Source organism: Penaeus monodon, chromosome 26 (assembly GCF_015228065.2).
Source record: "Penaeus monodon isolate SGIC_2016 chromosome 26, NSTDA_Pmon_1, whole genome shotgun sequence".
Lineage (NCBI taxonomy): Eukaryota > Metazoa > Arthropoda > Malacostraca > Decapoda > Penaeidae > Penaeus > Penaeus monodon.
This window is the reverse complement of record NC_051411.1, coordinates 30,501,085-30,508,669: the sequence shown is the minus strand read 5'-3', so window position 1 is coordinate 30,508,669 and position 7,585 is coordinate 30,501,085.

Sequence of the window (7,585 nt, the reverse complement as noted above, 5' to 3'; positions counted from 1 at the left end):
CTAACCACCTCCTAACATTCTGATCCTATGTACATGTCCCTCTTTCAGTTCACACATACTGTTGTACTGTCCACACTTTGCTGCAGTCCGTACCACACCCGACCCTAACCCTTTCACTCACCAATTCCTTTGCCCAGCTTAGACAACTAATCACTAACTCAACCACCCTTCCCTAACATTAACTATAGTGCTACATGACCTTAGATGTCTAGCACATTTATCTTACTTTTAACCATTAACCATTAACCATTGCTGCAGTCCGTACCTCTGTTTTCCCCCACCTGTCCCCCTTTCACCGACCTCCCAACCTATCAGATGTCTTTACGGAATCCCACACTTTCTGCTTTAACAACCTGTTCTCCTTCCTCAGACGCATACATATCCTTCACTTGATCTAATTCCTTTTACCTAATCCTACCTTAATCCATTCACTCATTAACTCCTCTACCTATCTTTTACCTTTACAGTATTTCTCTAGATTGTTGACGTATAGCAATTAACTACTAACTCAGCGGCCCTTAATTACATGAAAACTGCAATTAAGTATCATGCTGTGACCACGGTGGCTCAGACATGAACCTACCGTTAAAAGAAGATACCTTCCTATAGTTCTACATGACCTTAGATGTGTAGCACATCTAAGGTCATGTTTTAATTAACCGATTATCCCCCAATCCCTCGTTGTTGTCATGGGGAACGGGGACTAAGGCCTCGTTCTGTCTACTTATACTAATCGTTAATTCATGCCCTTTTCGTCACAAAACTTTATCATAATCTCCGTACTCCCTTAAATCCATCCCCTTCTAACAACCTTTACCTTATGCTATGTCCCATCAGCTCCCCCTCTCTACTCTTTTCACTATCATACTACTCTGTAGTACTGTTCAAACTGTAACTTTTCCGTAATCATTAACTTATTCCTAACCCTTTTCGCTACTGCCTTACCTAGGGATTTTGCCCCAAGCCTCACGACATCACTATATTTTGAATATGCTGTAAATGACCTTAGATGTTGACACGGCAGAAAAAATATGTAAGGATCATCCCTACCTTGGACCTTAGCCCTCGCCGCAACTAAATTTGCAGGATCTTTTCTTTTCCCTATTTCGTTTTCCTTCTCTTCATTCCCTTTTTCTTTCCACTTATCCAAATCGTTAACTCATATTTACCCTTTTCGCCACAATACTTTACCATAATGCTGTGTAACCTTTGATGCCTGGTGCATTTACTTGTTTGACCATTGATCATTACGGGAATCCACAAACATTGCCTTACTGAACCAGAAAACTCTACCTGGGGGCTTTGCCCCCAAGCCCCACCCTATCGCTATATTTTGTATACGCCGCTAATAATCTTAGCTGTTGATGCGGAAGAAAAAATTAAATAAATAAATGAATCCCCCCAATACCTGCTATCATAGCCTAGTCCAAATCATCCATCCATCCAATGCTCATTCTCCAGAAAATATTCCTCCTCTCCCAACATCCACTACTTTATCTCTTACCCCAAGCCCTTGCTCCTCTTTGCCGTGGGGAGACTGAAGCCCAATGTAAGGGGTCACTCCTGCCTTGAACCTCAGCCCCCGCCTCAGCTAATTTTGTATGGTCTTTTCTTCTCCTCCTTTCCTTTTTCTTTTCTTCTTCATCCCTTCTTCTATCCACTTATCCTAATTGTTAACTCAATTTTACCCTTTTTAGTGTTTCTCTCCCCAGCATACTGTAAGCTTAACATGGCCAGTAATGAAGATTTCATACCATTATAAGGGGCAACTCTGAACACTGCTACTACTACCCCCTCCTCAATGCCAACGATTACACCATCCACCCTGGTCGACACTTAACTTCCAGGAGACCGTCTTCCTCTCCCAACATTCTCAACTTCATCTTCTCTACCCCAATAACTTTCTTCATCAACTACTCCATCCTCCCTTATTACTACTCTACACCCTTATTGTCCACCTCCCTGCAGTACTACTCCCTCTTCCACACGTTCCCTTCCTTCTACTACCTCCGCGTCTACAAATATCGTAAATTATCTTATTTAGTCCAGCCAAATGGGACCGATTTTTCGTGATCCCCCCCCCACAGCCTCTTACTATGACAACACTCCTTCCAGCAATATCTCCAAAAGCAAGTAGGTAAAGTTTCTTTTCGAACCCACACCGATCTTTTCCCGTCTCGTCACAGTTACGTCCGAAACCCAAGCTAAAGCATTGTCAACCCTGACCCCCCAATCCCTTGTTCGTTGTTGCAGTGGGGGTGGGAGGTAAGGAGCGGAGACTGATGTCCAATGATCACCCCGGCCTTGGACCTCAGCACTCGTCTTAACTAATTTTGCAGGGTCTTTTCTTCCTCTTTCCTTTTTCTTCTCTTAACTCATATTTACCTTTTTTCGCCACAATACTTTACCATAATGATGTGTGACCTTTGATGCCGTGTACATTTGTTTGTTTTAACCAGTGACTATTCTAGAAACCAACAAACATCGCCTTACTGAACTAAAAAAGCTTTCTTACTTGGAGGGTTTGTCCCCAAGCCTCATCATATTGCTATATTTTGTATGTGCAGTTAATGGCCTTAGATGTTGACGCGACAGAAAATGTTCTATGAATAAATGTAAAGAAAATATCACCCATGACCGACTTCAATAGCAAACCCATTCTTGCCGAACCTCATCCCACCCTCAATACGTGTACCGGAACTGTCTCCATCTTCCAAACAAACTGTCCTGTCTATGTCAAAAATTGGTCATATTGTGGAGAAGATACTCGCTTGCCTCATAGACTATGGTGCAGTATCAGTACAATGCTACACCATTCCCCTAGAGACTGTCGAATGATCCCCACTAACATTGCCAAGATTACTTTCCGTAGACATGACCTCAAATTCAATTTTTACATTGGCGGATAAGTCCTCCTTGTCCAATTACATCAACCTTCCCCTTGTCAATGTCAAAATTGTTGACATCTAGGACATTCTGCCAAACACTGCTGTTCCACAACCCGGTGCCCTCTACGTGCCCAACCCGGTTATAATCGATCAAATTGCTCTGTACAGTCACGCCACTTGTGGCGCCTCCCATAATGTATTTTATAGGGGCTGCCTCACCTACAAGTTTGAGTCTGAGGTGGCAACTCACTCTGCATGAAGCCAGACAGGAAGCACGTCGACAAGGTTTTTCTCTCTCCCTACACCAGTAATGTCGCTCGCTCTGCCCCGCCCCTTCCCTCCCAAAAAGTTTCTACACCCTTCAACTTTACCCATTTCTCCTCCATTTTACATTCCCATTTCTACCCCCTACCTCCTCATCAAATTCTTTTGCCATTCTGAATCCAGACACTCCAATCTCTATGCTGCCCCAACACCTACCACCCCTCTTCCTCCTCACCCATCTCATCGCACAAGACAAGCTAAGCCCATGCTCTCCATCAACTTCTCCCTCTACCCCTCAAACATCTGTTCCCTCTTCTCCCCTTCCATAAGAAAGCGTTTGTTTCTCAGACCTCCCCAACCGAGTCAACTGCAGAAACTCTCGAAAACATTCAAAACTATCTAATTATGACTCAAGATAACATGCCTGCACCTCATCCACTCTCCAGTATATTTACTCCCATTCCTTCTACACTCAAAGTAATTGCCGACATCCATTATCCTCCTGTTCATGTTCTACTCTCCACTTCCTAAAGGTGTGAGAGCCGTGTTGAATGGATGACTCTATGCTAGTCCTAGGGAAGCCACGATATTCTCCTGTTTAGTTGTCCAGTCCTTAGCCCCCAAAGATACCTTGAGGGTAGACCGTTTTTTCCCCAACATACTCCATGCTTACTATAGTCAGTAATAGAGATTTTGTTCTTCTATTAGGGGCAATTACCCCTTTATCAACAAGCCCACTAAATTTAATTCCCCCGATTCCATGATCCCCTCTGAACTACTGCTCCCCCTCCCCCCTCAGTGCCTACTGCCTGCAATATTACTTCACTCAACACCGCTCCCTCTTCCACAAGGCCATGTCCTTCTACTACCCTCAACTCTATAAATCTTTTGAGTACTCTGTTTAGTCCAGTCAAATGGGATCCGTTTTTTGTGATCCCCTCTACAGCCCCTTACTCTGAAAACACTCCTCTTCCAATGTATCTAAAATCAAGGAGACAAGTAAGCTATGTGACCTTTGATGGCTGGCAGATTTATTTTGCTTTGTGACCGTTAACCGACCACCGCAAAGGAAAGTTCCCTCTACACCCTCCTATTTCTAACTTGATGAGCTTATTCGTTCTTTAATGGGTACCTCTTTAAGCTGTTTTTTATGCTGTTAACATTTTACTTGGGTAAAGGCTTTGGTATATGCAATACTGTTCAGCCCACAACTTAAATACAGAAGCGGGTCTTAGATTAGGTGGAGAAGAGCGGCGGTACTCTCGCTCGTGTTCCTCCCTCTTTTTCCCCTGACTAAGGCACCCACATTGCAAGCCAGTGAGAAGGCAACTAGCCGATAAAGATTTGTCCATGATAATAACTTCTGATTTTACAATAATATGGAAACCATATTTTAGCAGCTCCCCCCTCCCCCCCATCATAACGAATGTAAATAAAATATCATATCGCAATTATTCACCAGTCTCCTATAGATATTACAAATGAATATGGAGCTAAGATACGACTTAAAAATGTCTTAAACTAAAGTTTTACTTGAAGAAAATTAATCATAAGGATTCAAACGAATCATCCATCAAGTCAATAGCAATCACAATTTATGGCAGAACAAAGCCTTATTTTAGAACAAAACCGTCACAAGACGAAAAGGCTCTAGAAAATAAAGCTGGTCCGACTTCCACAGAAAACATTTATGTATAAATTGTAAACTGAAAACTTCTCATATCATGAGGTAAGCCAAACGTACATAAGAAACCTTCAATATCCCAGTGCCATTGACAACTGTAATGACAATGATAATATATTAAATATGCCATCTTTGAAATAGAAAACAAATATTGAAAAATGAAAGTTCGTGGTTTGGTTAAGCTCTGTGTGACTTCGATATCCTTTCTGCAAATACGTTTCGACTGAACAGATTCTCCCAGCAGGTCCCTAAAGTCCTTAATCTTAGTCTTGGTCCAAGGGAACTCTTAAACCCATGGACTCTGCCACATTAATTTATACATCGATGACTGCTATTAGGATTTTCAGAGACTTAGAATGGTAGCATCGTCTGCAGTGGTGAAAAGCGTAGGTGCAAGTACACATCACCCCTAAATTTACAGTGAAGAAGCTAGACAGACCCAAACCCCCTACTACTGTTTACAGTATTTTCAGTACCTCAGGGTAAACTTAATGATGTTTGTCGGAATTTCCCTAGGTTCCTGGACTTACCAGGAATAAATCCAGCTCGCATCGGTTTCTGGTGTCTTAGCAGGTGGTCCCCTTTCCCATTCCAGAAAGGGATGGCCAAGCTCCTCAATAGGTTCGGGTACTGGACTGCTAGGTGGCACCCAGACAGAATACAATCCTTTTGCCATTGGTTCACCACCAGCCTTTACCTTGAAGAGTTCAGCATGGATGCCGCATATCTCGCCTCCCTGGGTAGGAGGTTCCTCGCTAATGGAAGAATACCATTGGTGTACATGCGAACTGTTGATGGGTCATCCTCAGTGGCGAGTGGAGAAACTGCATTGCTGCAAGCTTCATACAACAGTATGAAAATAAAACTGAAAAATTCAGTAACAGAGAGATAAGAAATAGTTAAACAAATAGCATATACTACGGGGTCTGGGCTGCATCGAATGCAGCTTCTCGTTGCAAGAGGCGGATTTAATAAATCTTATACTATCCTACAGCATGAAACTTCAATTTTTGTCTCGTTTTAAGGGAACTTTTAAACATTCCGATACAAACATTATAACATAATTTTTTTTTATTGTGACACATTTGTTAGTTATTTTAATGTGAGGTTGATAACTTTACAACTACTTTGGGTGAGCTGGCACTGGTCAACCTGAAAGAACTGTTCAAAGTCTTAGCCCGACGTTCAACCCCCCCACATAATCTGAGATCTACTGAGCGGACTGCAGTTGTCTGTGAGGAGGGCTTAGAGTTAAGCATGCTCAGTGCTTGGTCGTTTAATTAGAAATGGCCATCAACCTCCTTAGCGAGGTTCCTGATATATTGTTTCTTACCCTTTTTCAACGGCCTAAGTCCCGGCAACCAGTCAATACTTACAAGAGAAACATGTCTTTTCTCTTTTTTGATAACAAGTGAATTTGATAAGTCCCTCTTTTCATGTCTTTTACTGTTTTTTATCTGCCATGAAGGAAATTGGTGTGGAGGGGGGGGTAGCCATGTTAACAAGGAAAGGAATTATTATAAAGGAGTTAGAGATTAAGCAAGGCCCCGTATTAGAACTAAAGGTAATTGAGGTAGATACAGTAAACATAATAATAACCACAGTGTATGTCACCTCACACATCGGTGTGGTCACAAAAGAATTACCAAAAACTTATTCAAAAAAATTTAAAAGAGCCTGGGAGAAGTGCTACAGCTTTCGGAGACTAATGCAAAAGAAATTTTTGCAACGGGATTTTAATAGCAAAATGACTATGGAAAGTTTCGATCCCAGAGCTCAGCCAGATTGGTGAAATGCAATAGAAATCATAAATGAATTTTGTCTCTTCCAAAATGTAACAGATCATACCAGGATAAGAGGGTTAGATAATCCATCTGTACTTGACCTAATATTTACAAAGCATAAAGATGACATTAGGGATATGGAGTCCTCTAGGAAAAAGTGACCATATAGTAATTTAGTTGAAATATTGTCTGCTACAGGAAAGACTCATCGTATGTAAGGAAAGAAAAGGAAAGTGCAATGACATGAGAGGTAACAATAGAAATCTTAAAGATTTCTTTGATGGCATTAACTGGGAAACACTCCTTAACTTTGATATGCAATATTCTAAAGTCTATAAAAAAAGGAGTAGAAAATTTTGTATCAAGATTCAAAAGTGAAGCAAGAATGGCCAAACATGGTTACGTGATGAATGCAAGAAAATGAGAGCAACAAACAACTCCTTGGAAAAGGTTCAGAAGATATAATTCTCAGGCAGCGTATAAAAGGTATAAAGTAGGAAGAAATGAATATACCCAAACCGCGAGGGAGACGAAATTAGATATTGAAAAGGATATAGTCAATAAATGTACAAATCAACCAAAGCTATTCTTTAACTACATAAACAGTAAGACTAAAAATAGAGATAAAATTAGCGTCATCAAAGACAATAACGTCGTTTATACTAAGGAGGAAATGTGGGAAATTCATGAAAAAATTCAGTTAGTGTTGTTCAGGACTTGTACTCTGAAATGACTAGTAACCGTACAAACGTGTCACAATATCGAATATATCATAAAAACAAACAAACAAAAAAAAACTGCTGAAAGGGTTAGACAAGACTAAAGCAGAGGGGCCATATAAGATACCTAACTGGGTTCGGAAGGAATGTGCCGAAGAACTATGTACTCCGTTATTGTTATTATTCCAGAATTTGGTGAGACAAGGAAAACTACTAAAAGACTGGAAACTCTCCAAACCTTTATAA